A 26575-nucleotide genomic window follows, 5' to 3' on the forward strand; every position below is an offset into this window, starting at 1 on the left:
ACCCTCCTCCGGTGGCCGGGGAGCAGCCGGGGATGGAACAAGCGCCGCAGAGGCCGCGGGCAGCTTCGCAACCCAGCGCTCAACCGCTGCGCCACCGGGGAGGCCCAATAATAGTGTTTTTAAAGGCTATTTTTAAACTACTTTCAATCCTTACATTTCAACTACCATTATTTTAATTGACTATGATTTAATCATTGATTCATATTATAATTAGCCATGTGTTATGCTTTCATAAAAACAAACCAAAGACACATAACATAATTATTAACTTATAATTTTGTTTGCATTAGAAGGTAGAAATAGAAGAATTTAGGATTTGGCAAGTAATTAAATATTTTAACATTAATTCAATCAAATGTATGTTTCTTTATCTACAGTACTGTAGAAATTAGCTTTCACCTTGACTTTTATCACATTAATAAACTATGAATGCAGTGATTTTAACTGTTGCAAATAGAGAATTTTTTTACATCTTACTTATACAACTGGCTTAAGTGACTAATTAAAATTAATATTCATATTTTTTTAGATTTTTTTAAAGGTAAGATAATTCTCAGCCTGTATCATATGGACTTGGCTAAGTCAATTCTCTTGATAAGATTTTAATCATTCTTGAAGGAAAAGATATTACCTATAAAAGATATTAATTAATTATCTTAAGGAAAAGGTAAAAATAAATCATTTATCTTGTAAGTAAGAATTGCTCTCGATTAAGAAACTAAATATCCATCAGTAGATTTACTAAATCAAATGTAACTTGTACAGAACTTGTGTTGATTTGCTAATATAGACAAAACTAGGTAGTCTTATCCAAAGAAAAACTGGTTGAGCAGAGAGAATTTTAGCTATTTCTAGTCCTTTTCCCCTAAATAAAGCAAAAGTTTTGCTGAAACCTGAGCAGTTAAATAATAATGGGTACTAAATGCTAACTTATAAAATATAACTGCTATATTTTTTTTTTAAGATTTATTTTTATTTATACAAGAGCTGGGGTACAGGCCAGAGTCGCGGGAGGGTGAGCGGATTCACCACAGACAGAGCGGGGAGCGGGGAGCAGAACAGGCAGACAGACCAAAGGCATTGCTGAGGAGAGCAGTGGGTGAGACAGGAGAGGTCTGCCTCGCCACGTGGGATTCTCCCTGGCTGGCTGGGAATGGAACCAGTGCTGTGGAGGCTGAGGACAGCTTCAGAGCGCAGCGCTGAATCCTCTGCGCCACCAGGGAGGCCCATAACTACTATATTTTAACGCAGGAGAAATAATATAAAAATGGATCTATAGTGTCAATGTCTGTGAAGCTTAAGAGGAAACTGGGATTTCTGGAATCTGTCTATCCATATGAAAAAAATATGCACATCAAATCATACAAAAAGCAATTCCAGATGAACTGGGACTTTCAATATGAAAAACATAAAAGTTCTTGGAGATCATTGGCTTGGTACAGGGAGAGATTTTTTTTCAACAATACTCCAAAATAGGGGCCTCCCCAGTGGCGCAGTGGGTTGAGTGCCCCGCTGTGAAGCTGTCCACAGCATCTGCACAGAAGGTTCGATTCCGGCCGGTGAGAATCCCACATGGTGCAGCGGACGGCTCCTGTCTCGCGGGCTGCTCCCCTCAGCAGTGCGTTTCATCAGTCTGCCTGTTCTGTTCCCGGCTCTGTCCCTGGTGAATCCTCTCACCCTCCCATGCATCTGGCCTGTACCCCAGCTCTTATATAAAAATAAATCTTTAAAAAAATAGTACCCAAAAATAACTTAGCCTGAAAGAGATTAACAACACATTACATTACAACTAACCACATTAATATAGCATCTGTTTATCAAAAATATATTATATAAAATACACCATTCAACACCTACAACCAATATGCATATTCAGCATGTTTAAAAAAAACCCTCCTTTTCAGGATATTTAAAAACAAACATTATTATCAGTTAATAAAAAAAATATGGTCGATATAATAGAAAAAGGGAAAAGAGATACAAATACAAGACTCACAATCGAAAATATGCCTAAATTTCATTCATCACAGAACAATTCCAACTAAAACTTCAGTAAGATACCACAACACATGCATTAGCAAGACTAAAATTGGAAAGAATCAATTACTACCAATGATCAAACAATAGGGACTCCTATAGTCTCTGTAGCAAAGTAAATGGGTACAACATTGAGAAACAGTATTATATTTACTACTAATTTGAACAGATATGTAATGCAAAGATTCACAGTCTACTGTGTACAATATCAATAGAAATATACACATCTATGTCTATATGCATATGCAATAATTCCAGTTAAATCTGTTTTTAAGGCAGGGAAAATAAACTATTAAACAACAAATCAAGAGAATGGCTACATTTAGGAAGAAAGGAGATTTCATATTTGAAGAGGTCACATGAGGCACTTCAGTCCCGCTCTCAACATTCTATTTCAACATGGGCAGTATATTCCAAGGTGAGCGGTAAGAATTTATCAAGCTGTACATTTATATTTTTATACATTTTACTATCTTTCACATTAAAAATAAAAGTCCTAAGGAAAAGAATTCCCAACTGGCTAATTTGTTTAAAATTTAACAATTTTGGGCCTCCCCGGTGGTGCAGCGGTTGAGCGCTGGGTCGCGAAGCTGCCCACAGCCTCTGCAGCGCCGGTTCAATCCCCGGCCGCCGGCGAGGGTCCCACATGGCGCGCAGACCTCTCCTGCCGCCCGCTGCTCCCCTCAGCAGTGTACCTCGGTCCTTCTGCCTGCTCTGCTCCCCGCTCTGGCTCTGGTGAATTCTCTCACCCTCCCGCGCTTCTAACGGTACCCGGTGCTTGTATAAATAAATATATCTTTTAAAAAAAAATGAAGTTTAAAAAAAAATTAACAATTTTGCCATTTTTTAACAAATGGATAATATTGGACAGAAGATAGAAGAAGACAAATATCAGATGATTTCACTCATATGTGGAATATAGGGAAACAAAACCAAGGTACAGACAACTAAACTGGGACGGGAAAAGGGAGGAAGCAATGAGGGGCCCAACGAACTACTATGGAGGATTATGGGTGCCAGGGTGGTGAGTGTGGTTTGTGAGCTACACCTCTAAACCATGTAGAATGCTATAAAACAATGTTACCTCAATGAAAGGGATACAATGAAAAAATTCAACAACTTCCTTTTTTTAATTTTATTTATTTTTTTAAAGATTTATTTATTTATACAAGAACCAGGGTACAAGCCAGATGCCTGGGAGGGTGAGAGGATTCACCAGAGAGAGAGTGGGGAACAGAACAAGCAGACTGACGAAATACACTGCCGGGGGAGAGACAGGAGAGGTCTGCTCCGCCATGTGGGATTCTCGCTGGTCCGCCTGGATCAAACCAGCGCTGCAGAGGCTGAGGACAACTTCACAGCGCGGCACTCAACCGCCAGCGCCACCAGGAAGGCCAATAACTTCCCTTTTAAAATAAATACAGATCTCCCTATTTCTGACTTGAAGAAGAATATGTTACCTGAACAGACATTTCTAGTTTCTAAAATGTAGAACTCCTTTGGTGCCTCAAACGGAATACAGAAACCCTGTCACCTGACAAAACAGAGCTCTTTATCAACTGAATTTCTTTGATTAAAAACTAGGAAAAGACTTACCACAAAAGAGATTAAAGGGCCTCCCTGGTGGCCTAAGGGTTAAGTCTCAGCATTATCACCTCTGCGGTCGGTCTGAGTTAGATCCCTAGCCAGAGAGCAAATCCACATGGCGCAGCAGACCTTTCCTTACTCGCCCACTGCTCCCCTCAGCAGTGTATTTCAGTCAGTCTGCCTGTCCTGTTCCCCACTCTGTCTCTGGTGAATCCTCTCACGCCCCCGCACCTCTGACCTACAACCCAGTTCTATGCTAAAAAAAAAAAAAAAGAAAAAATAATTTGTCTAAGCCATTATCTGTATCACATCTTCTTCATCAACATTTGTTTAATTCTGTGACAACTGCTAATTCCAGTAATGAAGGAACTTAAGTTGAACCTCTATGCTGCATTTTTTTGGGTAAATTTTTATGTGAAAAATTATTTTCCTCTTGCATTTTTTGGTGTGAATCATATTCTATAAGAAAAATGAGGTCTTAGAGTGAGGTTCCCTGGAGAAATACAAATTAATATTTTCAGAGGCCAAGTTCTTCTCATGTGAAGCATAATGCTGATAAGCAGCAGAAAGGCAGCCTGAAAGATTATATTTAGCAGATTAATTTGAGCCCCCAAAGTGTCAGACATCTCTGAAGCTACTTGTGAGGTGAACTGTGAGCTGTTAGGCATCCAGGAAAGCGATTGGATGCACTGGGACCTACACTTGTCTCTGAAGTGAGACCAAAGACTGAATTCTGCTCTGAGCAAAAAAATCAATGTGAAAAGCAGTCTCTTTATTTTTTGTATCCCATGGGTAATGATAAAACATTGAGTGAAAAAAAGGATGAAAATCTTTCTAGGTTATTAAACTGCTTACATTGCCCTTGAAGCATGGGGCCCAAAGTCAATTATTTCTGTTGCACAAAAAGTAAAAGTCTAGGCTTTGAATTTGGGGCTTAATAGAGATTGAGAAATAACAAGTTCTTAAGCATGCACCAAGATGGTTAATGGGAGAAATGAGACCCTGTCCATGGGAAGCATTCAAATCAAAATGAAACCAAATTGTCTATGGCCCCAAAAGCAAAATGCACTGTACTTATCAATGTTGGGATACCACAACTAAAGCTGTAAATCAAAGATGTTCGATGACCTCTTTTCAACCCCTATACGCCCCCCACCCCCCTCCAATAATGTAGTCTGCTCTGGTACTGAACTGCATAAACATAAAGAGAAATCTATTTCAATTAAAGAAAATCCTGAGCAGAGTAAGGGAACCCTTATTAATTCCATTCTTACTTATCATTATGGTGGTCATTCAGCATGTGAACCCCTTCTCCAATTTAGAAGTTGCCTCACCCAGCTGCCTCCTGGAAAGAAAGGACATACAACCAGGAAACAAAGTCCACCTTAAGATTCCTCCCAAATAATTAGGAATAGTACTTCCTCATCATACCCTCCTTCTTGCCTATCTGAAGGCAAGATATGGTTTGTTTGTTTTGCTTTAGGGTTGCTAGGAAGAGGAAACTGTGCATAATGTCAAGTACTTCTCTAGATACAGCAAATTGCATGAGATTGTTTTCCTGAATTATTCTCAGATCATTGCCTTAAATTTCTGTTATGGAAATATAAACCTAGCCTATGTGTACTAACTCATAAACATCAACTGTGGTTCTCAGAGTAAGTGTGCTTTATTTAATGCACAACAATATCTACCTCCCAAATTACATGCCATTGCTGATCAATATTTTAAATCTATCTTTAAGTCCACATATTAGATGCAGCATTATTAAATTTATACAGCTGATAATTGTTTATGCTTATGCACAGGTTTATCATTCTTCTCAAATCTCCCTTCATGGGTCATTTTTCTTCATTCTATACTATAATCTTTAAAAATTTCTTTAGCATACTTCATTGGTAAGAAACCCCTGGTTTTATTTGACCGAAACAATCTCTGTTTCACTTTCAACCTTGAAACATTTTTCCCAAATCTGTAATTCTAGATGGATAGTTATTTTCTCTCACTCTTTACGATCTATTAATATTATTCTACAATCTCAGGGTCTTGTTGGGGTTGAGAAGTGGGGTGCTTAAGTAATAAATACCTAAAAAAATGTACAAGTAGCTTTGAAACTGTGCAGTGAACAGAGACCCAAAGAGTTTGGATGTGCATGTTAGAAAAAAAAAAAAAAGGCTACATTTTGATAAACAAAAAGGTTAAAGGCAAATCTGTTAAGGGCTCAGAGTAAGAGATATGCAGAAAGATTCAACTTTCTAGAGAATGCTACTAAATAAAAAATCCACTCAAGTTAATTTTAAAGATAAAATTGCCTTAGTAAATGATTCATGAATTGACCACTATCCCATTAGTAAGTACAAAGGTGCTCCAAAAAGTTGTACAAGATGAGAGGTTTTTACAGGGATAGACAAAAGAAAAGAGAATCATTTCAGGATTAAGTCACCTATCCATGAGAAATGGAAAAGGTCTTGTGGAAGAATGTCTCATCTCCTTCCTCTGGGGAATGGAAAAGTTACTTCATTGGTGCTTACCAGAAAATTCCACACTGATCAGCTAAGACTACATTCCTCGGAGAGGTAGAACGGCATTCAGGTTATATGAGTAAACCTATGCCCAGTACAAAAGCCTCCATTTGGGGACTATCCTTTTCTTCTTAACAATACCTAAGTGATTATGAACACAATGTTGGGGGACATATGGACAGTAAATGTTGTTCTGATAAACGTCTCTGACAGAAATAAGGGACATGTCTGTTATTGGAAACTGGAGAAAAGTGATCCTTGTTATAAACGTGGCAAAGAGATTGGCTGAATTATGTTTGTGTTCTAGTATTTTATGGAAGATGGAACTTGTGAGAAAAGGAATTGGATATTAGATGGAAGCTATTTTAACAACTGTTGAAGGAACAACTGAGCTTCTCTTGAATACTTACTGGAAAATAAGAGAAGAAAAAGAGGGAACAGCTAATCAAAAAGGAAACAGAAATTAGTATTTTTTGTCAAGGGATGGGGAGAGAGGTTAGCCTTTGAAGCCAGGTCCTATCATTCAAGAAAGTGGAAGAATGACCCAAAGGTATTTCAGAAATTTTCTGAGTCAGAGTGAGTCCACCCATCACCAGAGCAGAGTGCAAGAACCTGCAGGGCAGAATGTTTTCAAAGGAGGGACTGCAGCTCCCTGGAGCCACTTCATGTCCTGGGCTCAACTCCCTATCTGGTGCCTTGACCCTCAACTGCCCCAAGAAGGGCTCCTTTATGGTGGCACCCACTCTAGAGGGCACAGGAGATAAAACTGGGCAGTGACAACTTTCCCCACCAGCATGCTGAATGCAGGAATGATGGGGGTGTGGCAGCCTCCACCTAGATTTCAAAGGATGACCCAGAGAGCCTCCTACCCTAGCAAAAGGCTGCCAAGAAGAGCCAAAGCAGAGAACTCCCAAGACACTACCCAGTGGAGATAGGAGTGGGGCAGGAACACTCTGCACCCCAAAGCAGGAGATCTGTGTGCTTCTGCAACCTGAACTGTGAAAGCCACAGCAGAGGCAGGGCCTGGCAGTCAGGAGCACACCCCCATCCACCTGGCCCCCATGGCTCTCACCCCTACCCAGAGCCTTACGAGAATAACTACAACCTCAGGGCTTCAAAACGAAGGAAGTGAGGCAAGGAGGACTGTTAACAAGCCTTGGAGTTTAATGTTTGCCCCATTAGATTTTGAAGTTACTTTAAAATCATTATGCCTTTTATCCTTTTCTATAGCTCCTTTTTGGAATGGGAATGTTCGTCATATCCCTGTCTCAGCAATGCATTTTGAAAGCACATAACATTGTCTTTGATTTCACAGGTTCACAACTGGAAAGCAATTTGCCTTAAAATCAATGGTATCTTGAGTCTCCCTCATATCTGAGTTAGATGCTATTTAGAGGAGACTGGGCTTAGACTTTTGAGTTGATATGGAATAAGTTCAAACTTTGGGGGCTGTGTGGATGGAATGAATGTATTTTGTAAGTGAGAAGACATGACTTGGAGGGCCTGGGATAAATGGTATGGCCTAAACATTTGCGTCCCCCAAAATTCATATATCAAATGGTTATAGTAGTACATAGGACTTTTGGAGCCATGAATCTGGAGTCCTCATGAGGGGATCTGTGACTTTTCACAGAAGCTGCAGAAAGATTCACAGTCCCTTTAGCATGAGTATACAGTGAGAAGAAACTGGCTATGCCTCATCCTGTGACCATGCTGTCATCTTGACCTTAGACTTCCAGCTTCTAGATTGTGAGAAACAAAATTCTGTTATTTATAAGCCACTCAGTCACTGATATTTTATTATAGCATTCTGACCAGGAACACAAATCAATCTAATTAGAGTTTGTTTAGACCACAGGAGCTATGAAGTTTGACCCCAAATATGTATAAGGTTGGGTCTCAATGGATATTTTTGTTCCTGACCATGCCATTCGGAGACAAGACTAAGGCATGTAAGATGCATACCATCTTCCCTGCAGGACAGATTCTCTTTTAGTTAACCACATGACAATGTTCCTTTCTGGGGACTCTAGCTCCATTTACACATTGCTGTCCCCTCCTTCCACTCTGCTTACTCTCCAGGTTTGACCTCTCTGCCCATTGACATAGCCCAATGATGTCACCAAAGTTTGACAGACACTTCCAAGAATAAAGCCACTTTTATTCCAGATGCATTGGAATCTAACTGATAGACATCGTATACATTTAAAATACACTTGATTTTTTGATATATGCTTCTGTTGTGAAATGATCACCATAATCAAGCTGGTTAACTTTATCCATAATCTTATATAATTATTGTGTGTGTGTGTGTGTGTGTGTGTGTTTAGTGAGAACACTTAAAATTTCCCCTTTTAGCAAATGTCAATTATAAAATAGAGTATTGTGAACTACAGTCACCATATTATGCACTTTAGATCTCCTGGGCTGGTAGTCTCTTACAATTTGCATTTCTTGCCTACAAGGAATTCTCTTAAATTCCTGAGTTTCTCACATGTGCACTGTTTTAAAGACTGTTCACCATTTTTAGGGACACTGTAGTGTAAGAGTTTCTGTAACCATCTGGAGTGTCAAACTGTTTGGAATGAAAGGCCATATTCATGTTTTCAAATTTTGTGTATGTGTTTGATAAATATATTTCATTGAAAAAATTAAAAATGACTGAACTCCCATTGCTATTAAAAAGTTATATTCCTCATTATACAGAATGGTCAAAGAAAAATTATTATTTAATGCAAAGTTTCTTGTTTCTCATGTTGATCTTATTCCACAATGTGGAGTCCATGCTGACAGACTCACAGGTGAGCCTTTTCACCCAATCAAAAGAGGACATAACAAGGTCACATGATGGTGATTTTCAAAATATGACTGGAAGTCTGTCTGGTTCAGAATCTCTTGGACCCCTTATAAAAATGCAGCATTGGGGCCCTAAAGGCTTATATGGCTCGTTATATTTAGGAATGTGTCCAGAAATCTTCATATTGAGTCCATGATCAAGAAAATTCATTGAATTATGGGATAAAAATTTCATGCAGACATCTACATGTTCTTTCTTGCTAGATCCCTTAGAAAATTTTAAACATTGTTAGCTAGCAACAATCTTAACTCCATCAGGAAATAAAAACTTTAAGATTCATATGTGACGTTCCTTTTTAAAATGATTAAATGTCTCAGTAAAAGCAGCTCTAAATTCATCTTTTATCCCCTATAAAGCATATGGATGTTATTCACACTCTAAAATTTAAAAGCTACAAAAATATCACTTATTTTATATGGTACCCTACTAGTTTAAAAAAGAAAAATCAGTGTAAGATGGATGACTGGAAAAGATTTCAAGATGCAAGCACGACAGAGAATAATGATGATAAGTGAGGATGAATGAAAGGGATATATCACAGAGAGGGATCAGACAGACACAGCAGAAGGAAGGATTCTAAATCAGTATCTGAAGAACACGAAGGATTCCAAACAGAATAAAGAATTCCTGTTAGATTAAATAGACGATAAGCCAGGGCTAGATTGTGGGCATCTTATACACTAGCCAAAGCATTTTAAAATTCCAAGGTGGGTTAGCTGTGCCACATGCGGTCCTAATCCCCTCGGCTCTCATTGATGTCCACTATAGAATATAGACAAGGTAAATACTTCCTAGCATCAAAGTGAGATGTGGGCAGATAAAACAATTCTTGGTAATGAGACGGTGAAAATTGTTCGAAATTTTAAGTGTAAGTCTTGCTATCCTGTGAAAGGAACAAATGGAAGTGACACAGCAGTTTCTCCCCTCTTCTTGCCCAAATCATGCACATAGTGTCTGTAAGTATCATGCCTGTCCTGTGACCCTAAGATTTAAAAAATTAACATAAGAATGTTGAATGTGCTAATTTTGGTAAGTGGGCCTTGTAGCTCCATTGATCCAGTGCCAGCCCCTGGCCTCTGAACTTCATGTTATGTGAGCAAAATATAACCTTGTGTTTAAATCAATTTTGGATAAATTTTCTGCTGTTGGTAGCCAGATACATTCCTAATGCTAATTTTATGAACATAGAGAGTATGGCTTGATCTGCAACATGCGTAGAGAAAAAACATCACTTTCCCTTTATTTTTCCCAATGTTATTTCACCACTGACTTTTTTCACTGTATTTGCAAAAAGGAAAAAGGGAGTTTTGTAAAACTTTCTGAAGGTAGAAAGTCATTGTACTTAGTAATTATAAATAAATGAGACACTTCAATTCTGATTATTTGATGTTTGGTATGTAAAGGAAAATAAACCAATATCTGCTCTGGATGATAATACTTAGTTAAATCATAACATCCAAAACTGGTGTGGGTATTTGTATTCAGGTACATATTTCGTGTGTTCACCACCCTGATCTGTATATAAGTGATGAAAGTAAGAAGAATACACTTTAGTGAAAGGATCATAACAGTTACTTAGCTAAAAAAAAAACCAAAAAACCCATAAATGAATAAAAAACCTTAAATCAAAAGATGACTGAGTTTTATAATTCAAATTCAAAAACTGAAAATGGGTTTCCACATATATGTATATGCACAGTTTGTTTCTGAGGACTTGAGTATGAGTAAGACACGTTTGAATTTTTAAAGAGCTCTCAAACTAGTGAAGGAGACAAAAAGACACAACTTAGAGACTCACATATTCACACACACAAAAATATTAATAATTACATGCAATTTTAATAATTACAAATACCAAGTAATTCCTATGTGTCTTATCCTCTACAAATTTCATTATCTCCCTTTAAGGTAGATGATGCTATCATTATTATATAGATAAGAAATTGAAGCACTTAGATGTTAAGTATAATTTCCAAAGGTCACATACCCAGTAGCAAAGTCTGTTACTATGGGCTTCTTATAATTATATGAAGGGAACTTCATGGTCTAAAAGTGTAAAAGTAATTATTGGGGCAAAAGGCCAGAATAGTTGAAATCACATTTCTTCTGTAAAATTTAGGATGTATTGTTATAGTAAACTAAACAATTAGTAAACAAACTAATTTTTACTATAGTAAACTAAATTAACAAAGCAATTATAGGCAAAAAGTTAATAATACTTGAAAAATACAGTGACTAACAAATTTTTAAAAAATAGACAAATATAAAAGTGACAAAGTTCCAAACTCTCCAGATTACCCCAATTCTATTAAATAGTATGCTAAAAATAAAAGTACTGTATGTGCAAAATAGAAATTCAAACTCTACAGACTTTTTAAAAGAATAAACTCACCTCTATTAAGCTTTTGTTCCAAAGTGAATTCTAAGAGTTAAATGTCAGTAGAAGATATACAGTATTTTCTATTAAAATTATGAAAATATATTCATTCACATACACATTCCTTATTAGAATTAAATCAATAATACTATAATACAAAAGGTCCTGTACTTTGTTTGCTAGGTCATTAATAAATCTTAGAACTACTTTCATTTCAGAGTTACATTATTGTTTTAAATATTATGTAGCTTTGATATGAATATATCATAATATATGATTGAATAATAATTAATTCAAACAAAGTTTATAGTTATAATATTTGGAAACCACAAAACTTAAATCAGATTCAATTGTCCATGTATCTGTGATAGGCTGCCTAGTCTTTACTTTCAACCTCCTAAAATTCCAGCAGATGGCGATATGACCACATGCCAGAAACGTGAATTAGCGATTAGAAAGCCAAACTGTTCAAAGGCAGCAAAAGACCCTTCCAAAGTGGGGGAAAAAAAATAATTACAAATGCCATTCTTTCACGACTTAAGGCAATTTTGGACAAAATAGCAATGTCAATATGTGTCAATAGTTTAAGTGTTAACTTGAAAGTCTTTAAAGGAATTCAAAATTTAAAAACAATAGGAAGGAAATGGATCAGATGAGGGATCTGAGCCCCTTTGTGAAAGTCCTAGTGTGTTTAATGGTAAATAGCTAGTGACAAATTTTTCCCACATATAATATCTGAGCTGATCTGGACTATGACCCTATGAGATCAAAAAGTCAATGTTATCTTCATTATGCAGGTAAGAAAACAGAAATTTTCATGTTTTCCCAAGGCTTTATTCAGAAGCTTGACTCAAATACTGGTATTCTGACTCAACAATATGGTCCTATTCCCAGCCCACCCATTCACTTCATCAACAGACCAATGAATTGATCTAGTACTGTTGTTGTTTTTGCTGACTTGCATGAGAATGATACATTCTAACTTTTAAAAAATGAGATAATTCATCAGTATTCAATCAGTACAACCAATAATAAATTTCAGCCAGGTGAAAGAAAAGTTAAAAAAAAAAAAAAAAAAAAGGAGAAAGGAGAATCATAAGGGATTACAGGAAAAAGTTAATGAAAATGGAAGAGGCAGGAAAAGTTGGATGACTGACAGAATGAGAAAAGGAAATGCAAAGGGACAAATTTGGGGCCAGTTTTTTTTTTATTTTATTTATTTATACAAGAGCTGGGGTACAGGCCAGAGGCACGGGAGGGCGAGAGAATTCACCGAAGACAGAGCAGGGAGCACAACAGGCAGACGGCAAGACAGAGAGGTCTGCCTCGCCATACAGGTATCTCCCTGGCCAGGCGAGAATTGAACCCATGCTGCAGAGGCTGCGGACAGCTTCACAGCACTGCGCTCAACCCATTGCACCACCAGGGAGGCCCAGGGGCCACTTTTAAAGTTAATGCTAAAATCCATCACTGATGACAGGGTCTCGTCTTTCCACAATGAACTTTTACCCACAGCCCAGTGCACTCATTTTTAACTGATCTAATTCTTAAATATTTTATGTTGAGGATATATGATATATGTGTATATAAAATGTCTAACAGTCAAATACTTTAGCATTTTAATTTAACATCACCTAAAAATGGGCACATAAAATTGGATTCATCACCAGCTTTTGTCACCCATTTTCAGATGAAGTTAAACAATTTAATCTTCCTAAATCCTACTTCTCATCACTAAAACTGGGAATTTGAAAATAGAGTTACTGTGAGCTTTAAATGAAAATGTTACACAGCAGGTGTGCAAATGTTAATTTAATTTAGATTGATACACAAAGCCTGCATATTTTGGCATTAAAGGGCTAATGCTGTGTGATCTGTACTGTGTTTATTTCTCCAGTCTTATCTTGTTCCAGGTTCTTCCTCCCTCACAGCAACTGCAACATCCTTCCTGGGTTTTGTTTGTTTTGTCTTGTGTGTGTTTTTACTTCACTTTACTGTTTCCTCTTTAAACCCCTTTCCATCCTTGTGTGTGTGTGAGTGTGTATGTGACATGCCTCTTTGACTGTAAACAGCAAAGCAGAGATCATGCTCTTTTCACCCCCATCCTTGTGAGGTACCCAGCTTACAGCACAGAAATTAATATGCTGCTGGTATTCAATCAAACCATACGAAGCTTGTTACTTCAGACAAATTAGTACGTTAGTAACTCTAGTTTTTAATGAAGAAATCAATTTATCTTCCCACTGAGGACCAGTCAAATCTATACACTACATCTCTTTAGCAGAACAGGTTTTAGTTAGGTTGTTCTCATTACAATGTGTTGGCAGTTTCAAGAAACTAAGAAAGTGATCAGTCAGTCTCTGTCAATATAATGCCAGAGATGTGTTGATGATGTTGCCTGCACAACCTCCAGCACGGCTTGGGCTAGGATGCTTCACTGTTTGGCAGCCCTGAGTTGCCAAATTCATTTAATCACAACTGATAGGAATAGTTGGGGCGTCATGTCAATAGATAAGCAAGTTCTTTGTTGCAAGTATTTTCATAGTCTGACTAATTAGCTGTTAAGGCAACCTTCCCTAAGAGATAAAATAATTGCTTGATAGTTTGGTCTGCCAGTTTGGTTTCAGTTCACTTTCAACTGACAGTGCTCTCTTTTACTCTATAGACTTTACCCGTCATAATAGCCTACATAATTATGAGTAGACATTTTTGTCTTAAGATCCTCAGTGATAACAAGTACACATGCAGACTTCATAGAAGTGACAGAATTTACTGGAAAAAGATAGTATATCAATTTGCAAATCTCTCCTATCTATCAAAACTAAAAGTTTACCAAACAATGGCAATTATAAAAGAGGCAGCAAGTAATTCACAACTGTCTTCAGAGACTTATCAATTCCTTAGCTAATTTAAATATAACAGTGTGTCCTCTAATACCATCTTTACCAAATTTATTAAACAGATACCAAATTTAACATACAAATTAAATGCATTACAATGTTAACATTTCTTCCTATTAACATTGTTATTGATAGTTTTATTAACTGACAATGAGGATGATTGGCACAAAGAGTTGGTATCTTATTTTGAAACACACTTGGAGGAAAAAGGGACTGAGGGCCCTGAAGGCGCAGAGTTAAAACCACGTTTTCCATAGAATTCTAAAACACCTATCAGTGCACACATGGCAATAAACCAAGAACAAGCAGCACCATCTGCTCGTCATTGTATAGGCCAAACATGAATGGTGACATCCAATCACATACTCATTTGAGACACTAAATGGACAGCGAAACATAAAACAAGTGAGAATAATTTGCAGGCAAAGGGCCTCCCCGGTGGCACAGTGGTTGAGTGCCATGCTGCGAAGCTGTTTGCAGCCTTTGCAGCACCGGTTCGATTCCCCACCAACCAGGGAGAACCCCACATGGCGCAGCAGACCTCTCCTGCCTCGCCCGCTGCTCCCCTCAGCAGTGTCTTTGGTCCATCTGCCTGTTCTGCTCCCTGCTCTGGCTCTGGTGAATTCTCTCACCTTCCCGAGCTTCTGAACTGTACCCCAGTTCTTGTATAAAATAAATAAATAAATAAATAAATGTTTAATAATAATAATAATAATTTGCAGGCAAAGATGGCTGGAGCAGATTTCCTCCTCAGTATTGCCTACATACTTGAAAATGACATTCACAGACCTTGATGCAGATTACTTACGAATAATAATAGATAATAGGCATAATTACAATAGATAATTTTGACTTTCCCACAAAAATGGGAAAAGTATCCCTGAGTAAAGTCAAAGTGTTCATTTCTGTAAGAAAATCAGACTGAGCATCTCTCATGCCTGATTCCAAACTTGAATGGTAGTTTTGGTTAGATTTTAGAAAAAACCTAGTTTGCTTTAATAAATGAGATAGTCACTTTTTGGTTAGTTTCTTCTGTTTAGCATGAGACTCATGCCATGTTCTCTGATCTGGATCAGAAAAATAATGAGCAGTGTGTAGGAAGCCCTTATCTGTATTATCATTCTTTTTTATCCCAATCCTTCCCTAAATGTCCTACATTTAGATTTCAACGTTTCCAAACAGTAGATAAGCTATGGAGCTAAAATGCATTTACCTTCTTATTCCATAAGTTAAGCCAGAAAAACAGCAAAAACAAACTGAGAATTTTATTGTTCTGAAATAGAGAGAATTCTTTATGACTAGCATTCTAAGAATCGCTGTTTTTCTCTATTTTCAATAGAGTTATTTTGTGTGTCTACACATTTTCAACAGATGCAGTGCAATGAATAAAATGCAAATTCTTTAGCACTTTCTTAAAACCTTTCTGTGAAGATAAAGGTGTCCCTGGCATAACAATTACCACAAGGTGACACTCTTTCATAATGTTAACCTCTTTTTAAATCTAGGTTATACTGTAATGTGTCATTCTTCCAAACTGAGAGTGTAGAATTCAATATATTATTCTATATGTCCAATATTGACAATGGCTTCTTGTTTTGGTCAGTGAGTTGATTCATTTTTACCACAAGTTATAATAAATGGTTTCCATGGAGACAATCTTATTGTGAAAAATATTTAGGAATATGGGGGACATTGATAAAAGTAGCGCCTCAGAGAAAAGAGCGTAGGCTCTGGAGCCAACAAACTTGGGTTTTGAGTCCTGTTCTGTAAATTTATCCGAAAACTTGCTAAATGTAAAGAGTCAGAATTTCCTCAGCTAGAAAATGATCATCACTTTGTTCCTTGTGTAGTTGCTCTTATTATTAAACTAGATAATGTACATAAACGCTGAACATAGTAGGTTTTTGAAAAGGTACCCTAATGCACACCATACCCTGAAATGCTAATATGCCCCTTACTTGTTTATTTTGTAATGGTTTTTGCTTATTCTCTGAAATTAAAATTGTATGATTATTTGTTTAAGCCTCTTTAACTAAAAACCTTTTATTTGGGGCATCAAAACAAGGAAATTAGGATGTTTGGAAAATGTATATCATATTTAGTCTAATAGTTCTCTATGCCTGCTATATGTGCTAGCAGCTATATTCTATGTGCTTAAGAAATAGTGACAGAGAACAATGACCCCTTAGTCAAACAATAAATGAGTAGAGAAGTTAGTGTAGAAACCATTCAGGTCATACAGAGTAGCCAAAGGGTTTTTGAACAGGTGATATTTAAGTTAAACTAAAATTTTGAGGAAGAGGCATTCTTGCTCAGAGGTGGGGGAAGAGAATCACTAAAACAAGAAACAGAAAAATTCCTGATAATGTAATTGTCTTTAATTGCCTGACAGTAGATAAGAAAGCACATGATAAAAGAGTGAATGAATGAGACAGTAGAAGGAGAAGAGTCAGATCATGTAGGGGGCTGAAGGTCCTGCAAGTAGCGGGAATATTATTTTGAGATGTTACATGGATTTTAAGTGACTTCATCTTATTATTTTACGTGTATTTCCAATTCATAAACATTATGTAAACAATAAACAATGTATTCAATTGCTAAGTTATAGCATTCAAGATGAATAAACATTTGATCTTGTGGTTTTAACAAATATAAGAATTGCTTTGATGGGAATCATTTTCAGATCATAATGAAAACATGGCCATTATTTTTCTACAGCATTAAAATTCATATAATAATACATATTTTCTCCTGCCTCAAAGACACTACTATCTCTCTGTAGGGTAAGGTAAAAGGTATCAGGCTTTTCTGCCCTCCCGCCATCAGGATAGATGAGGGAACCCTGTGATCCTGAATGCATGCCCGATGGCGGGCACCTGAAGTGGGTACGCCTGAGCTAAGAGACTGATTTATAAGGGTGGTGCTGCAGAGTGTGGTGTAGTGGTAGAGAGGTGTTAAGGGTGGAGGAGTGGAGTGTACGGAGGAGAACAGTGACTACAAACAACGGCGAAGAGCATGTGGCTGCTAGAACCGTTCATAAACCTGCCCGGAATGGGTTGGTTGCTTTACAACTGGCGTAGATGGCAGGACGGTTAGAGGCAGGACCAATGGGCTGAACTGCGAGCAGTATGGATGGTGGTGGCCCATGAGCCTTCCCCTCTAGTAATCTGTACTGACAGTTGGGCTGTGTACAGGGGTCTGACACTGTGGATTTCCACGTGGAATCTAAATGACTGGACAGTTATGCATCGGCCATTGTGGGGCCAGGCCGTATGGAAAGCTCTATGGGATCTGGGGCATCAGAAGCAGGTGACTGTTTATCATGTCACAGGACATGCCTCATTAACCTCACCAGGCAACGATGAGGCAGATACCCTAGCCCGGGTTCAATGGCTTGAAACTGCTCCAGGGCGGGATGTTGCGCAGCGGCTACACAGACGCTTGCTCCACGCAGGGCAGAAGACAATGTGGGCCATTGTGCATGCCTGGGGTCTACCTGTAACTTTAAAAGAAATTCAGACTACGTGTAGTATGTTCCAGGACTTACCCCCGGAGACCTTTTGCATCTACAGGTCAGGTGTTGCGGGGGCAGGTACCCTTGACACGCTGGCAGATTGACATCATTGGACCACTACCTCGCTCCGATGGACAACAATATGCGGTCACCTGTGTGGACACTGCTACCGGGTTATTGGCAGCTTACCCTGCTCCACATGTGGACCAAAAGGCAGTTTTGGCAGCACTGGCACTCCTATGTGCTGCATATGGACATCCGCTGGTAGTGGAGAGCGAACAAGGGACTCATTTTACAGGAGCCCGGGTGCAGCAGTGGGCCAAGGACATGGGTGTTGAATGGAAGTTTCACACTCCCTATAATCCCAAAGCTGCAGGGATTATAGAGAGGTATGATGGCCTACTGAAGCAAGGACTAAGAGCCACTGCCCCAACTCAGACGCTGGCCGGGTGGAGCCGACGTCTATGGGAGGTGTTGCAGACATTGAATGAGAGGAGCAGGAAAGGCAGCCTGGCTCCAGTGGAGGCATCGCTACATCATGCCACTGCTCCCATCCAATTACAAATAAAGACTTCAGACATTTTATTAAAACCGGAACTTGGACAGCAGGGCAACATCCTATTACCAGCCCCAACTGGAGTGAACCCAGGGCAGACTGTGGACTGGGAATGGCCCTGGACAGTGAAGTCTCCCCACAGGCGGTGGGTGGCTCTGATAGCCCCTTGGGGTCATGGCCTGGAGGCCGATTTACAGATAAAACCATGGGTGACTGTGCAGTGGCCACCATGGGTGCGTGTTACCCACCCTGGGGTGGCAGATCAGCAGGCAATCCTCAAGGGGACATTTGTAATAACTCTGTGGCCCTTTATGAGCTCTCCACTCCTGCTGCATGTAGAACCCACTGATGCCTCTTCACTGGCAAAGCGAGTGTGGTACTCACGACCTGGAAGGCCACTGATGCCAGCAACAATATTGTCCTCAGATGCCAAATTAGCATGTATATTGCCAGATGGGAGGGATCTCCCATTGCTGGTACCAGTAACTTCTCTGTCTTTCCACCCCTAGGAAAATTGAGTTTAGTCATTTTGTGATGTATTTGCTTTTGTGGGCCATGGCTTCACTGTTTATGTTTGCTTAAAAAATTGTATATATGTAGACTATATGGCAGAAAACCCTGAGGGGGTGGACTGTAGGGTAAAGAAAATATCAGGCTTTTCTGCCCTTCCGCCATCAGGATAGATGAGGGAGCCCTGTGATCCTGAATGCATGCCTGATGGCGGGCACCTGAAGTGGGTCCACCTGAGCTAAGAGACTGATTTATAAGGGTGGTGCAGCAGAGTGCGGTGTGGTGGTAGTGCGGTGTTAAGGGTGGTGGAGTGGAGTGTACGGAGAAGTACGGCGACTACAAACAACGGCGAAGAGCATGTGGCTGCTAGAACCGTTCATAAACCTGCCCGGAATGGGTTGGTTGCTTTACACTCTCCTCTAAAATTCTGTGCTTTCCATTTTAGAAAGTGGAGTTGCTGCTTAGAAGTCTTGACTCAGCCCACCCAGAATCCAGGTGAAGCTAAGTGACATACTCACCAACAGAATTGAGAGGAACTGGTATTTGTCTCTTCTAGAATACAGTGTAAAGGAGGCTGGTGTGTTTTCTCCATTCTGTTTTTCCCCTTCTCCCATTGGGAAACAAAGGCAAGAGAATAGAGGAGCCATAGGATGGAATAAATTACCTAGTAGAAGAAAGAAACTGATTAAACTAAAACACCCTCATTAGGCTGCTCCTTCCTCCACCATCCCTTTCTTGGCTTGGGACTATATAGCCATTTCTCTTGCGTGAAGTTCTATCCACGCCAGATAACTATCACTCTTTTTTTTTTTTAAAGATTTACTTATTCATGAATACAAGAGCTGGGGTACAGGCTAGAGATGCAGGGGGTGAAAGGATTCATGAAAGACAGAGTAGGGAACAGAACAGGCAGGCTGACTAAAATACACTGCTGAGGGGAGCAGCAGGCAAGACAGGAGAGGTCTGCTTCACCATGTGGGTTGCTCTCTGGGCAGCTGGGGATTGAACTCATGCTGCAGAGGCTGCAGATTGCTTCATAGTGCAGTGCTTAACCCCTACGTCACCAGGGAGGCACCCAACTAGCACTCTTAATGAGTCCCTGCTCAAGACCATTCTGTTCTGCCTAATTTTGTATATTTTGTGTGATCTGATTCACTCCATAGAACCCCTTATCTTTCTCTCCTGTCTGGTGAACTAGGCAAAGAATTTAGTGATCATTTTCCCCGAGGGATTCCCCCCTTCAATTACCATATTCACTAAATGACCTTTGTGTAATTTAGGATCCAAAAGTCACTACTCTATGGGTGTTTTCTTCCTCTTAGCAATGTAGCTACATCTTCCCTTGTCATGAAAAAAAAAAAAAATTAAACCTAACTGGTAGCTGTAAGATGGTCTGGAACTGATAATAATCCTCCTGGGATATATCCCATTAAACTTAAGTCAGAAGGTAAGGTAGTGAAATTCAAGGAGATATCAAAACCAATGTAGACATTATCTTACTTTTTCAAAGAGCTGTTTATATCAGGGAAACCAGTTGAGTCTGATATTTGAGTCAGATATTCAATTAGACCAGCAGTTGAGAATTTAGGAATACAATGAAGTCATTTCTTCAAGAATCTAAGCATTTATCACAAATGAGCCAGGTGAGGGAAATCATCCAGATCTCATAAAGATGCTGGCAGGGTAGGTTAGGATGGAGCTGCCATTTTTAAAAGATATTTTAGGGTTGCTTCATCTCAAAGGATCTAGAGAGTCTTCAGAATAGACCAGAGCTCTCTGATAATGGTCTATCATGTTCAAGGAAAAGAAATCAATTAGAGAAAAAGGAAGACAAGGAAGAGAAAAAGGAAAAAAAATTAGAAAAAATTTGGAAAAAAAAGAAAAAATAGAGAAAAAGGAAGATCAAGGAAGACATTAGAGGGACATCAGGAGAGATAGATATTTCACTAGAGGCAAGTAATACTAGATGGTAAGATTCATGAAGGTAAGATTTCCCGTTATAAATTAGTACTCAACACAGCATAAAATCTTGCTTGAAATCGATGATAAATGCCTGAGTGTTGTGTAAGTGCATGGATGGATGAATAGATGAATAAATAGGTGATGATGGACTGAATTAATAAATCAAAGCTTATACCTTTAGTTCCCTAGTTATCAACTTTGCACAGAGATGGAGACGGGACTATTAGGATTCAAATGAGATTCTTTATTCAAATATTTGGATACAAACCCTATTCTCTGGCATCATCCTATACCTTTCAAGAATTACTTTGAGATGTTGGGGAATGATGCTGAACACTGCACCTTTGTAATAACTAAGCCAGAAGAACAGGGAAGTGTGGAGCAGGACTTGAAGTCTGGGATTTAGATATAAGCAACTAAGACATAAAGCAAAAAAAAAAAACAAAAAAAAAACACAATTTTATCCACAAAGAGATGAAATAAAAAGAAAGTTTTGGGAAAACACAAATATTAGATTTCGATGTTAAATGAGAAACTATTTTTAATTCAGTGTCTTCCCTTCTCATCCAAACCTACTTCTATGCAGCAAGATTGCATTTCTTTCTCCCCATTAGGAGAATTTCAACACATAAATTAACATGTGATTTCTTATTAATAATAGCTGCCTTTTAAAAAAAAAAGTATGCTCCCACACCACTTTAGCAAGTTTTGGAAAATGACCAATAAATGGATAATTGAAAAAAAAAATGTTCTACATAAATACTTACCTTTACATTGGTTGGCCTCAAATATATGGAGTAGGAGTATTTTTAAAAAAACAACACAAGTTGAAGGATGAATATTTTTAAAAATAAAATTAAAATCTTTCTGACCAGGTTAAATATGAAAAGACTTTTAAATATTTTAAGCATTTCAGCCTTTACTAATAGCAAATTTAAACAGTCATTGGGAATACCTACAGGCAATACATTCTGAGTATGTTAGGTACAATAATGTCCTTAAAGTATCTATTTTTATTCACTTTAATCTAATGTTTGACTTTGAAATGCTTACCCTGACTCTGTGGCAATGTCAGAGCAGCTCTCTATATTACCACTAGATGGCGGTATATCCTCAAAATTATAATCTTGGGCTATATATGGCTTTATTTGCAGTAAACCCTAGAAAGTCAATTTTATTGGCAGAGGTGTGTAACTGCTGTCCACATAACTTGCATTTCAGTAGACTGGAAGTTGAGGGTGGGGGTGAGTAGATTCTACCTAACCAGTGTGGTCAGGTAGACTCTGAACACAGGGTGACCTGCTGAGGACGGTCACCAAGATTTCAAGGAATTCTCAAAGTCACTCATCTGACAACTCTTGGACTCACCCAGGTCTTAGTCTAGTCTTTATGTCCTCTTCTTTTCAATAAAAGCTGCATGTCCATTCTCAAGGTTATATTTCTCTTTGCTACCCAGGGCAGAATTCAGGTTTTCTGACAGTCTAACAACTGCATAGCTGGACTGAAAGACCTCACTGATCACAGGACACCAGACAAATGTGGATTCAAATCTGTGTGACCTCAGGCTTGTTACTTAACCTCTCTGCATTTGTTTCCTTTTTAGCAAAATGAGGATGGGATGATCTAACTTGAAATGGTTGTGGTAAAAATTAACAAAATAATGCATGAAAAGTAGTAAGCACAGTGTCTGGTACACTGAAAGCTAAGTGGCAGCTATTATTGGGTCTCATTTTGGTTTTTGGTGTGAGCCTGCCAAGTTATCACCCAGGAACTAATCTAACTGAGCAACTAGGGATCTTTTCTTTCCCCATAATTTTACCTGTCACTTGGCAATTTCCACAAACTTCTTCCGAAGTCAGCTATAGATTTCCTGTTCAAGAATTTTCCAGGTTTTATAGTCCAGCTGTGTTGTCCATTCCCTTTACTCACACAAAACTGTTGATATCCCTGTTACATGTTGTGTTGTGTTGTTACTCATCTGTTTGCACGTCAGTATCTATTAATTACTATGAACTGTACAAATTCAGAAATTGCCTTATTCACCATTGCCTTCCTAATGTCTAATAGGAAGTATAGCACACAGTAGGTTCTTAAGTAGAGATGTGCATCAATGAATGAATGACCTTTCACAGACCTCACCTTGACTATATTTCTAATCTCATAATTCCCACAGTCCTTTCAGAGCATATTGCAAAATCAATCTGCTGTGCACTTTTCCCAGGGTGGAGGGTGGAACTGCTTATCTAGTCCCTTTGATTTGGGGCCAGAGGAACTGCTTTTGGGAAGATTGCCCTGCTGGAAACAGTAAACCTTTTACTCATGTTTTTTCTTGATTTCCTTTTTCAAACTCACTTTGTCCTATCAGGCTAAAAAAGAATTAAGCCATGATTCTGTGCCCACAAAATACTTGTGCCAAAGAAACGAAATTGGTACAGACTTGTTAGATTTCTGGCTTTTTGGGTAACTGAACTGTTTACGATATGATTTATTTTTTACAATTAAAAAATAGAGAAAAGAACTGTCTGTGGTTGAAAAAAGTCCCACTGCTCTATTAAAATTTATTTTCCACTCTACCAAAATTTTTCTTGTTGTGTTTTTAAAAAATATGGCAGATAGCAGACACATGGCATTTGAAGAGATTAAAGAACAGATTGGCTATTTCATTTCAGGTTTTCTTCTCCATTTTGCAACTAGAAGTTGGGTGTTTTGCCTGATATATTTAGTGAAGTGGAAAAATATTGTCTTCAATATAAAGATTTTCTACAATATTTTTTCTACAATATTTAGTCACGCCTTTGAAACCAAAATGGTAATTACTTCCTATATTTCATACCTATCCAGAATGAAATTCAGATCCATTATCTAGTGAAATGTGTGGCATTCTAGTATAACTTGGTCAAAATACAACAGTGACTTAGAGATATGAGAGTAGCTTTCCAGGAGTTGCATGGCTAAAGGACCTTAAAAAGTAATTCATTCAGGGCCTCCCTGGTGGCGCAGGGGTTAAAGACACAACACTATCAAGCTATCACCACTGCAACATGAGTTCAATCCCCAGCCAAGGAGATAAGCCACATGGTGAGACAGACCTCTCCTGTTTTACCTGCTGCTCCCCTCAGCAGTATATTTCACTAGATCTTCCTGTTCTGCTCCCCACTCTGATTCTGGTGAATCCTCTCACCTCATCACACCTCTGATCTACACTCTAGTTCTTGTATACATAAATAAATCTTTTTAAAAAATAATTCATTAAAGAAAATTACACAAATTGGGATTAAATACCAATAGGGACAAATGTTAAAAGCAGCATAATAAGACATAGTAAGATATCCTCAGAATACAGAAATCATGAGTGTTCAGGGAATAGCAGCCAGTTTCATTTCTGCAGGAAAGGGCACTTGACTGCGGATCCTTAAACCCCGGGCAAAAACGCAGGGAGACATCCCTCCCTCAAGGTCCCAGTAAGTCCAGTAACTGTCTCAGCGTATGCCTGCAAGTGGATGCCTCCCAAGGAGCAATCATTTAACCTTTTAATGATTGGATCCTATTTTTTTTGTAAATAATTGAGTCCAAGTACTTGGGGGGCAGCAGCCTATTAACCTTTATATGTCAATACATTCCAGTTGAAGTTATAGTCACTCATGTCATTCATGAAAAAATTCTGAAGAAAGAACAGATTCATCTTCAAAGAGTTAATGTCTAAGAATATACTTTCTAGGGATTTTGGAAGTAAATGTTCTCTGGGATAGTTGCTTTGTACCATTTTGATAATTAAAGTAGATTATCTTCATTTGCATAATATTTTCCTCAACTCTTTCTCTTTGTTCAATTCTCAGTATCTTCTCTTTTGACATATCTTATAACGGGAGGTTAATAATTGGTAGTTATGTAGGAAAGACATCATACTCCACAGTAGGTGGACCTCATTGACATATTCCAAAATGTGCTTCTCCCTAACTTACAAAAATTGGGAATCTGATACAACTTAACTGAAGAGATGCAGGAAGGCAGGTAATAAATGTTAGTCTGGACTAGCTTCCTAAAATGTTCCTTACCTTTCCCCATGATCCATCCAGCTGGGGCTTATGTGACATTTAGAAACTTTTGAGTCATATACAATTATCTTATATGTAATAAACATGGGTTAGATTTAAATGGCAACACAATTTAAAATATAACTTAATCAGAAAGTACTTGAGTAAATACTGGGTGGTATTCATTTCCCAGTCAGCTATTAAGAAAATTACTTAAGATTTGCATAATACAAATTTTGTGTAGGGAGATCAAAAGCAAAAAGTGCATGACAGGTGAAATTAAAAACATGAAAGTCAAAATTGAGGAAATCAACATGAGAACTCCGAATTTTGTAATTACTCTGCAAGGCAAGCTGGCCAAAATCATTTCCAAATACAAAAGTTTGACTCAAGGCCATTTTCAAATGTCTAGAAACTATATCAAAGTAAAAACTTAATAAAAAAAAATCTACTTTTTTTAAAAAAGCAAATGTCTCTGATCAGAGTCTGCATGTTCCTTTCCTTGGCCCCCTAGAGATGTGAAAATTCTTGGGCTGCTTTCAAGCTCGTGCCTCCACAGTCACATGCCATGGAAGTTATGAGTCAAGCAACAGAACGTGCCAATCCAGTTTGTATGATATTAGTGCTCTAGAACATGAAGATTGCCAACCATATCAATATATTGCTACACATAATCTGGAAAAATAAAGGTCATAGTCCTTTAACTTTTATGCAAGTTATTCCAATTAAAAATTATTCAGAGGTTAATGGATAATCTGACATCAAGAAATGGGACCCATTAAACATAATTTATGTCGGTATCTAATTTATCACTAACAAACTATTGAGTACCCCTATAACATAGTGAATTGAAACCTCATGCTACTGAATAATTATTTAATGTTAACAAAGAACAGATTATATTCAGATCTTGTGCAATTTATAGTGCATGTGATTTTTATTAGTGCTTGGCTGGTTGCTTCCATAATTCTTCCAATTTTTTTTTTATTAAAATTGTTCTGAATTAAGTTTAGTGAGCAAGATGAGTTCTCATTTTATTACCAAAGTTTCCAGCTCACAATAATAAAAATTTCTGATGTAACTGAATAAATATCTCAATTGCCTAGCAATGAGAAAGAACACACACACAAAAAAATAATTATCAAATGAGGCACATTCCAGAAAATTATCAAAGATATTTATCTTAATTACAAACCCATTGCTTTTTTTAAGCAAAGGCAATAACACCATTATTATTTGTTTGGATACAGATACACATTTTTCACATACGTATTTTTAATATTACTGAGGAGTTACTGAATGGACATATTAGCTAGATACATTAAGAAAAGCAATTCTTAATTATTAGGGTATTATTAAAATCAATTACTAATAAGTAATAGTAGACCCTTAAAATGCTTATCCAATAAACACATGAAAGATTTATATGATATTAAAAATCAAATATTTCTGAAAAATTTAGGATAAAAACAATAGTCGCCTGCCTAATCACTGTTTTTCTCCATTCTGCTTTCAGAGGCAACAAATATTTGTTGTTGTGAATACTTCTGAGAGTGATCTCTGCATTTCTGAAATAAGTTTTTATTGATGTTTTGATGTACTGACTGTAGACATAGTATATTGACTTTTGGATAGGAGTGAGGAGAATGCAGCTCACTTAAGCCACGTTTTTCCTGCTCTTTCCTCACAACAGTGATCTCATTGCTTAGAGATGCTTCCCTG

Source organism: Talpa occidentalis, unplaced genomic scaffold (genome assembly GCF_014898055.3).
Source record: "Talpa occidentalis isolate TD23 unplaced genomic scaffold, MPIMG_talOcc4v2.1 talOcc4.4, whole genome shotgun sequence".
Classification (NCBI taxonomy): Eukaryota; Metazoa; Chordata; class Mammalia; order Eulipotyphla; family Talpidae; genus Talpa; species Talpa occidentalis.